Source organism: Rutidosis leptorrhynchoides, chromosome 10 (genome assembly GCF_046630445.1).
Source record: "Rutidosis leptorrhynchoides isolate AG116_Rl617_1_P2 chromosome 10, CSIRO_AGI_Rlap_v1, whole genome shotgun sequence".
NCBI lineage: Eukaryota > Viridiplantae > Streptophyta > Magnoliopsida > Asterales > Asteraceae > Rutidosis > Rutidosis leptorrhynchoides.
The window spans coordinates 259945909-259957133 of NC_092342.1; positions in this window are offsets into that span (position 1 = coordinate 259945909).

Here is an 11225-nt window from a genome sequence, read left to right on the forward strand (position 1 = left end):
AGCTCATTTTAAGGATATTACCTGGAGTCATTCATGACATACTTTGAAAGACGTTGCATTCGAGTCGTTGAGTTCATCAAGATTAATATTAAGTCAATTATAGTTGGATGTAATATGAAATGGTATGCATGCCGTCAATTTTTGATGTAAAGAAAGTTTGTCTTTTAAAAACGAATGCAATGTTTGTAAAACGTATCATATAGAGGTCAAATACCTCGCGATGTAATCAACGATTGTGAATCGTTTATAATGTATATGAACGGGTCCTTTCAGTAATCTACTGCTACGAGGACATATTCTTTCCCATTAGACTTTGGGAATGGGCCCATGAAGTCTAATCCCCATATATCGAAGATCTCGCAAGCTTGGATATTAGTCCGAGGCATCTCATTCTTCATAGAGATAATACCTTGCCTTTGGCATGCGTCACAACGCTTTAAAAGCTCTTGCGCACCTCGGAATATAGACGGCCAGTAGAATCCTGATTCGTATAATTTTCTTGCGATTAAGTTTGCTCCATGATGACCTCCAGTTGGTCCATGGTGACACTGGTGAAGAATCCCTGCTGCTTGCTTTTCATCGACGCACCTCCTGATTATCTGATCAGGGCAAATTCTAAACAGGTAAGGATCTTCCCAGTAGTAGTACTTGGCATCCCTGAAGAACTTCCTTCTTCGGGAGGTACTCATTCCCTTTTGTACTACTCAGGCAACTAGGTAGTTGGCCATTTCGGCATACCAAGGAGTGTCAGTAAATTGTGATCCTATGTGAGTTTGTCCTAAACTCATAAGCTGTTCCTCCGGAAATTTATCTCTGATATCTTGTTTAGCAAGGTTTTCCATCGCTGGGTCCTCCAAATGACTAAGATGATCTGCTGCGACGTTCTCTGCTCCTTTCTTATCTTTAATCTCAATATCGAATTCCTGAAGGAGTAAGATCCATCGTAGGAGTCTTGGCTTTGCATCTTGCTTAGTGAATAGACATTTGAGGGCTAAATGATCTGTATAGACTGTAGTCTTGGACAGGATGAGATAGGAACGAAATTTGTTGAAGGCGAATACTATGGCTAGCAACTCCTTTTCCGTGGGAGTGTAATTCTCTTGAGCTCCGGTTAAGGTTTTTCTTGCGTAATAGATTGGATGAAAGTGTTAATCTACCCGTTGTCCAAGCACAGATCCAACTGCGAAATCACTCGCATCATACATGATTTCGAAGGGTAGACTCCAATCAGGAGCTATTATGATGGGCGAATGTGTTAGCTGTTCTTTCAGATAGTTCAATGCTTTTTGACATTCTTCATTGAAGACAAACGGGACTTCCTTTCCTAGGAGATTAGTGAGAGGTCGTGTGACCTTTGAAAAATCCTTAATGAAGTGTCGGTAAAAACCGGCGTGTCCTAGGAAACTCCTAACCGCTCTTACTGTGGTAGGTTCTGGAATTTTGGTAATGGTCTTAATCTTAGCCTTATCAACTTCTATTCCTACTTTTGAAATCTTATGCCCTAAAACTATCCCTTCTTTTACCATGAAGTGACATTTTTCCCAATTCAGAACTAAATTTGACTCTTCACACCGGGTGAGCATCTTGTCAAGGTTTGAAAGGCACGAATCAAAGGTACTACCAAAGACTGAGAAGTCGTCCATGAAGACTTACATACGACGTTCAATCATGTCGTGGAATATTGCCACCATGCATCGCTGAAATGTAGCCGGTGCATTGCATAACCCAAAGGGCATGCGTCGATACACAAATGTTCCATAAGGACAGGTGAAGGTTGTTTTCTCTTGGTCCTTTGGATCGAGGGGAATTTGAAAGTAGCCGAAAAAAATGTCAAGGAAACAATAGAATTCATTTTCTGATAGACGTTCCAACATTTGATCGATAAAAGGTAATGGAAAATGATCCTTCCGGGTTGCATCGTTTAGTTTACGATAGTCTATGCAAACCCTCCAACCGGTGACTTCCCGTGTTGGAATAAGCTCATTATTCTCATTTTGAATTACGGTTGTCCCTCCCTTTTTGGGTACCTCTTGAACAGGACTGAACCATGGTGAATCAGAGATGGGATATATCAGACCTGCGTCTAGAAGTTTGATTACTTCTTTCTTGACGACTTCTTGAATCATAGGGTTGACCCTTCTTTGCCTATGAACTGATGGTTTGAAATCATCTTCCATGAAGATCTTGTGGGTGCAATAGTTGGGGTTGATCCCTTTAATGTCGGAGATCTTCCACGCAATTGCCTTCTTATGTGATTTCAAAACTTGAATCAATTTTGCCTTCTCTTGTGGCGTGAGGTCTTTTGATATGATCACATGGAGTTGCGATTCTCCTTCTAAGAATGCATACTTCAGATTGTCGGGTAACTTCTTCAATTCTAATTCCGGAGGCTCCTCGATAGATGGTTTCATCCTAGCTATTTCCTTTCGGTCTAACGAGTCGTACCTCTCCTGGAATTCTGATTCTTCAGTAGCGGTCACTGATGCTATCTGTTCTTAATTTCTGGAAATTGTCTTTCTTAATGCTTCCTCTTCAGAAACGTCTTCCTTAGTTTCGAAGGTAGGTTCGGAAACTCCTCACAGTCTTCCCTTGACTGGGGTTCCTGATATACCGGAATGAAGTCTATTTCTTCATTCGGTCTTCTCCTTAATAGAGGTAAAGGAATGCCTTGTCCTAGTTGTAAGACCCGAATAATGTTTGTAAAGTGGTGTAAATAGGGTACTTGAAGCGTGGGAAATTTTGTGCAGTTAAACAGTGGTCAGAGACTGAGCTGAGCAAGGTTCGCTCAGCGCACACCTAAAGGTGCGCGTGGCGCACTACTTCCTGTAGCCAAATTCAGTTTCTTTTAATGAGATATTTTGAAGGGCTTTTTGGTAATTTCACTTGTGGACGATTTTAAGGCCAGTAGGTTAGATCTTGGGGTGTCATTCACTCCATTTCCAACAACCTTATCTTATCCACTTCAATTTTAGAGAGAGAGAGAGAGAGAGTGATATTCTTGTGTGAGAAAGCTCAAGCAAAGGAAGAAGGAGCTAGTTTTGAGTCTTAACTCGAGTTATAAAGTTGTTCATCTCCTCTCTAGCTACATTTTGGTTGTAGTGGTATGTTCTAACCTTGATTTCCCTATTTTAATTTGTTAAGGGTTAGGGTTTGGGTTAGTGAAGAACATAAAACCCATATTTGGTGATTTTGGGTGTTCTTGGGTAAGATCGAGTCATGAGGACTCAAGAATTACTAACCTAGGAATTTGAAATGATAAATGACTTTATGAGTCATAATTGGTTAGTTAATTACTAGCACACCTAGTTAATAAAATGAATGGGGATTATGTGGGCTAGTGGATGACCCGAAATGGGTGTATTGACCTTAAATGGTAAGTTTCAATGTAAATGGGGCATTTAATGCATTTAAGTCATTAAATGCACATGAGTGAGTTGTTGGTGTTTAGTCCAACTAGTGTGTGTGTGTTGATTGAGTACTTATTGTATTAGGTACTCGGCTTTGAAGCATTCGGAAGTGTAAAATTGTCACCAAATCATTAAGGTGAGTGAAATAATTATATATGTATGTATATGATTTATTTGCTTGTGGGGTATGGGTTAAAGTTCGATGCTGACGATACCATATCCTAGAGTATATTGTTGGTTCGTTTTGATGAGAGTTTAAGTTCGATGTTGAAGATACCTCATGTATGGATTTAAAGTTCGATGTTGACGAAGCCATACCGCTATTGTAGTGAAATTCAATGAGGGTTTAAGTTCGATGTTGACGATACCTCATATGTGGTATTATGTTCGATGTTGACGATACCACATTTATTAGGACGAATGGGAATTAAGTTCGATGTTGACGATACCATTCGTTGGGCTAGCCTAGGGATTCGAGTACTAATGGATGTTGTGAACATCAATGCGTATGTATTGTGTTGTAACGTATTGTATTGTTTGCATTATATGATATTGTTACACTAGCTTATGTTATCGAGGATTTTAGCGTTATACATTATAAAGGTATGCTAATTATGTTGCTAGTATGTATGCGGATTTGTTGTAAGTGTTTGTAAATAAGTAAGTTTTATATGTATATGTATAATTATTGCATTCACTAAGCTTTGCTTACCCTCTCGTTGTTTACCTTTTTATAGCCTCGGGCGTTGACAAGGGTAAGGGCGTACGATCGGATTAGAGATCCCGCTTGTTTGTTAAGGGACGCTTTTGGATGTGTTAGCTTTTGAAGTTTGACCGAGAGTTGGATAGTTTAACTGTAGTGACCCGAACTTTTCCGAACCTTTCTATGATTATATGTTTAATGAAAACTATATTTACATGATTAAATGTTTCCAACATGGTAAGCAATCAAACTTGTTAAGACTTGGTTAATTGAAACGGAAATTTTGTAAACGTCTGATTACCCAGTTTGACCAATGATTCACGAACGCTATAAGTTGTATATGACATGATGATACATAAATGAATAAATATATATGTTTAACATGATATAATGATCATCAAGTATCTCATTAAAAATAGTAACAAAAAGTTATATACTTAAAAAGGAGACTATTGACGTATGAAACTCGAAACGATACATATAACGATTATCGTTATAACCACGTCTTACTAAATATATATGAAGCATATTAATACATTGTTATATTATATATAACATGATAATATGATAATTAAATATATCATTAAGTGTATTAACAATGAACTACATAAGTAAAAACAAGACTACTAACTTAAGGATTTCGAAACGAGACATATATGTAACGATTATCGTTGTAACGACATTTAAATATATATATCATATTAAGATATATTAATATATCATAATATCATGATAATATAATAATTTAAAATCTAATTTGATATTATAAACTTTGGGTTAACAACATTTAACAAGACCGTTAACCTAAAGGTCTCAAAACAACACTTACATGTAACGACTAACGATGACTTAACGACTCAGTTAAAATGTATATACATGTAGTGTTTTAATATGTATTCATACACTTTTGAAAGACTTCAATACACTTATCAAAATACTTCTACTTAACAAAAATGCTTACAATTACATCCTCGTTCAGTTTCATCAACAATTCTACTCGTATGCACCCGTATTCGTACTCGTACAATACACATCTTTTAGATGTGTGTACTATTGGTATATACACTCCAATGATTAGCTCTTAGCAGCTCATGTGAATCACCTAACACATGTGGGAACCATCATTTGGCAACTAGCATGAAATATCTCATAAAATTACAAAAATATGAGTAATCATTCATGACTTATTTACATGAAAACAAAATTACATATCCTTTATATCTAATCCATACACCAACGACCAAAAACACCTATAAACACTTTCATTCTTCAATTTTATTCATCTAATTGATCTCTCTCAAGTTCTAACTTCAAGTTCTAAGTGTTCTTCATAAATTCTACAAGTTCTAGTTACATAAAATCAAGAATACTTTCAAGTTTGCTAGCTCACTTCCAATCTTGTAAGGTGATCATCCAACCTCAAGAAATCTTTGTTTCTTACAGTAGGTTATCATTCTAATACAAGGTAATAATCATATTCAGACTTTGGTTCAATTTCTATAACTATAACAATCTTATTTCAAGTGATGATCTTACTTGAACTTGTTTTCGTGTCATGATTCTGCTTCAAGAACTTCGAGCCATCCAAGGATCCGTTGAAGCTAGATCCATTTTTCTCTTTTCCAGTAGGTTTATCCAAGGAACTTAAGGTAGTAATGATGTTCATAACATCATTCGATTCATACATAAAAAGCTATCATATTCGAAGTGGTAAACTAGTAATCACTAGAACATAGTTTAGTTAATTCTAAACTTGTTCGCAAATAAAGTTAATCCTTCTAAATACACTTTTAAAATCAACTATACACATGATCTATATCTATATTATATGCTAACTTAATGATTTAAAGCCCGGAAACACGATAAACACCATAAAACCGGATTTACGCCGTCGTAGTTACAACCGGGGGCTGTTTTGGTTTGGATAATTAAAAACTATGAAAAACTTTGATTTAAAAGCTATACTTCTGGGAAAATGAATTTTCTTATGAACATGAAACCATATCTAAAAATCATAGTTAAACTCAAAGTGAAAGTATGTTTTTCAAAATAGTCATCAAGATGTCGTTCTTTCGACGGAAATGACTACCTCTTTCAAAAACGACTTGTAACTTGTATTTCCGGCTATAAACCTATACCTTTTCTGTTTAGTTTCATAAAGTCATGTTCAATACGAAACCGTGGCCTCTTAAATCACTCAAAACGGATTAGCAACGAAGAAATGGCGAGCAAAACAAAATTGGTAAAAACTACTCATTTTAGCTACGTGAAAATTGGTAACAAATCTATTCCAACCATAACTTAATCAACTTGTATTGTATATTATGTAATCTTGAGATACCATAGACACGTATACAATGTTTCGACCTATCATGTCGACACATCTATATATATTTCGGAACAACCATAGACACTCTATATGTGAATGTTGGAGTTAGCTATACAGGGTTGAGGTTGATTCCAAAATATATATAGTTTGAGTTGTGATCAATACTGAGATATGTATACACTGGGTCGTGGATTGATTCAAGATAATATATATCGATTTATTTCTGTACATCTAACTGTGGACAACTAGTTGTAGGTTACTAACGAGGACAGCTGACTTAATAAACTTAAAACATCAAAATGTATTAAAAGTGATGTAAATATATTTTGAACATATTTTGATATATATGTACATATTTGTTATAGGTTCGTGAATCGACCAGTGGCCAAGTCTTACTTCCCGACGAAGTAAAAAATCTGTGAAAGTGAGTTATAGTCCCACTTTTAAAATCTAATATTTTTGGGATGAGAATACATGCAGGTTTTATAAATGATTTAAAAAATAGACACAAGTACGTGAAACTACATTTTATGGTTGAATTATCGAAATCGAATATGCCCCTTTTTATTAAGTCTGGTAATCTAAGAATTAGGGAACAGACACCCTAATTGACGCGAATCCTAAAGATAGATCTATTGAGCCTAACAAACCCCATCCAAAGTACCGGATGCTTTAGTACTTCGAAATTTATATCATATCTGAAGGGTGTCCCGGAATGATGGGGATATTCTTAAGTATGCATCTTGTTAATATCGGTTACCAGGTGTTCACCATATGAATGATTTTTATCTCTATGTATGGGATGTGTATTGAAATATGAAATCTTGTGGTCTATTATTACGATTTGATATATATAGGTTAAACCTATAACTCACCAACATTTTTGTTGACGTTTTAAGCATGTTTATTCTCAGGTGATTATTAAGAGCTTCCGCTATCGCATACTTAAATAAGGACGAGATTTGGAGTCCATGCATGTATGATATTGTGTAAAAATTGCATTCAAGAAACTTATTTCGTTGTAACATATTTGGATTGTAAACCATTATGTAATGGTCGCGTGTAAACAGGATATTTTAGATTATCATTATTTGATAATCTACGTAAAGCTTTTTAAACCTTTATTGATGAAATAAAGGTTATGGTTTGTTTTAAAATGAATGCAGTCTTTGAAAAACGTCTCATATAGAGGTCAAAACCTCGCAAAGAAATCAATTAATATGGAACGTTTTTAATCAATAAGAACGGGACATTTCAGTTGGTATCAGAGCGTTGGTCTTAGAGAACCAGAATTTTGCATTAGTGTGTCTTATCGAGTTTGTTAGGATGCATTAGTAAGTCTGGACTTCGACCGTGTTTAATTGAAAAATGGTTGCTTAACAAATTTTGTTGGAAACTATATATTTTTAACATGTGAATATTATGTGATATATTAATCTCTTAATGTGTTTGATATTATGTGATAGATATCTACCTCTAGAACAAGTCCCATTGACTCACCTAATAATAATGAAGAGTCAAATGTAAATTGGAATGATTCGTGGACTGATTCACAAGTTCCCGAAGAGAAGCCGGAAGAAGAGTCGGAACCGGAAGAAGAATTAGAACCGGAAGAAGAATCGGAACCAGAAGAAGAAATAGAACTAGTGGGGGAAATAATAAAATGGTTAAGTAGAAGAAAATCCTCAACCAACCGACCAAAGTTAATTATGGTCAATGGTGTTTCCGCCAAGGAAGCAAAGTATTGGGAGGATTACCAATTCTCTGATGAATCGGATCCCGACAAGGATTCCGATGATGTTATAGAAATTACCCCAACACAATTTAATAAGGCAAAAGAGAACAATAAGAGAAAGGGCATAAAAATAGAGAAATTTGATTCCAAACCCGATGAACTTTATATGTATCGTCAACACCCGTATTTCTTAAGTTGTGACAATAACCCGGGAACCTCTAAACCACCAGGTTTTTCTAAACTAATGTGGAAAACGACGGCTCGTATTAGGGGAACATCATATATCCCTAGAAACTTGGCAAAACGAACCAAAATCGAAGAAGAAGAAACGAGCGAGTCGGAATAAGATAGTTGTATTCGTGTGGTGTAATATATGTAATATAGTGTGCTCATGCTTTATGATATATATAAAAATTGCTTGTATTAATAAGTATTTTTTTTTATGAATCTAACTCTTGTCTATTTTACAGTATAAAAACACAAAATGGATAGACAACCCAATATTTTAAGAGACCTACCCGGAGACATGATTGATGAAATCTTGTCTAGAGTCGGTCAGAATTCCTCGGCACAACTATTTAGGGCGAGATCAGTTTGTAAGACATTCGAAGAACGTTCCAAGAATGCCTTGGTTTATAAAAGGCTTTCGTTCGAAAGATGGGGGATATCACATTGGGAAATCCATAAGTTACGATGTGTTTACTTTGATGCATATATTGCGGGGAACCCAAATGCTATTTTACGCAACGGGTTAAGAAATTATTTTGACTCAATATATCCAAATATAGGACTTCGTGATTTAGAAAAAGTGGCTAACATGCAACATAAAGAAGCATGTTATGCTTACGGGTTAGTAATGTTCGCTTCTCACTAAAGTGAGAACAAGAACATCGGGCTACAACTATTAAACAAAACGTTCCCACAAGTGACAGAGTCGGTAATTGGGGTAAGAAATGAGGTTTTTAGATTGTTACAGGACTGTTGGACATTACGTAACCCTCGTCCCTTTGACGACGTTACAACACGCTGTCTTATCAATGGCCATAACGGTTATGTTCCACAAGACCAAGGATGGGAAGTAGTCCTAGTAAAACCAGAATGCATGACTTGTTTCTGGACGTATGAATTACATGTCTTTATTGCCTTTGCTGAACGACTTGTGTACTAGCTAGACTTATCTTCACAACTATCTTGTATCAAAGTTATTGTGTACTATATTTCATGTTATATGTAAAATAAGCGGTATTGTATGTTTGTAAAATATTGTGAAAAAGTTTGAACGCGAAATATTATTATAATCAGTTTTTCATATAGAATTGTAGTAGTTGAATTGTATATTAGCTACTAAGTATGAACTTAACGGGTAGGTACTACCCGAATTTAAACTTATAAAACACTAATATGAAGAAAAAGCTTTTATAAATGAGTTCATATTATGCTACGAGATACTATTGACTACTCTTAATATTCTGTATGATTAACTTGTTTCATTTAACTATTTTGAAGGAAATGGCACCAACTACTCGACAAACCTTGAATATGAGTGAAGAGGAATTTCGTGCCTTTCTTGCTTCAAACATAGCCGCAGTACAGGCTGCGCTACATACCAACAATAACCTTGGATCTAGCAGTACAGAAAATCGTGTAGGATGCACCTACAAAGAATTCACTTCCTGTAAACCTTTAGAATTTGATGGAACCGAAGGACCGATCGGATTGAAACGGTGGACCGAGAAGGTCGAATCGGTGTTTGCCATAAGCAAGTGTATTGAAGAGGACAAAGTGAAGTACGCTATACATACCTTCACAGGTACTGCGTTAACATGGTGGAATACCTATCTAGAGCAAGTGGGACAAGATGATGCTTACGCACTACCGTGGTCAGCATTCAAGCACTTGATGAACGAGAAGTACCGTCCCAGAACCGAGGTCAATAAGCTCAAGACAGAACTTAGAGGGTTACGAACCCAAGGATTTGATATTACCACGTATGAAAGACGATTCACAGAATTGTGCCTATTGTGTCCAGGAGCGTTCGAAGATGAGGAAGAGAAGATTGACGCATTTGTGAAAGGATTACCGGAAAGAATCCAAGAAGATATAAGTTCACACGAGCCCGCCTCCATACAACAGGCATGTAGAATGGCTCACAAACTAGTGAACCAGATTGAGAAAAGAATTAAAGAACAGGCGGCTGAAGAGGCCAATGTGAAGCAAGTCAAAAGAAAGTGGGAGGAAAACGGTGATAAGAATCACCAATACAACAACAACAGCAATTACAACAATAATCGCAACAACTATCCCAACAATCGCAACATCAATCGCAACTACAACAAACGGCCCAACAACAACAACAACAACAACAACAACAGCAACTACAACAATCATCCCAACAATAATAACAAACGCAACAACAACAATAATCAGAAGCAGCTATGCCAAAGGTGTGAAAAGTATCACTCGGGGTTCTGCACCAAATTTTGCAACAAGTGTAAAAGAAATGGTCATAGCGCGGCGAAGTGTGAGGTCTACGGACCAGGGGTTAACAGAACGAAAGGAACAAATGGTGTCGGAACGAGTAATGGTGGAGCAAGTAGTGTCGGAGCAAGTTATGCCAATGTAGTTTGTAATAAATGTGGAAAACCGGGCCACATTATTAGAAATTGCCCGAACCAGGAGAACACGAATGGACAAGGCCGCAGAAGAGTTTTCAATATTAATGCGGCAGAGGCACAGGAAGACCCGAAGCTTGTTACGGGTACGTTTCTTATTGACAATAAATCTGCTTACGTTTTATTTGATTCGGGTGCAGATAGAAGCTATATGAGTAGAGATTTTTGTGCTAAATTAAGTTGTCCATTGACGCCGTTGGATAGTAAATTTTTACTCGAATTAGCAAACGGTAAATTAATTTCAGCAGATTATATATGCCGGAATCGAGAAATTAAACTGGGTAGCGAAATATTTAAGATTGATTTAATACCAGTAGAGTTAGGGAGTTTTGATGTAATAGTTGGCATGGACTGGCTGAAGAAGGTGAAAGCAGAGATC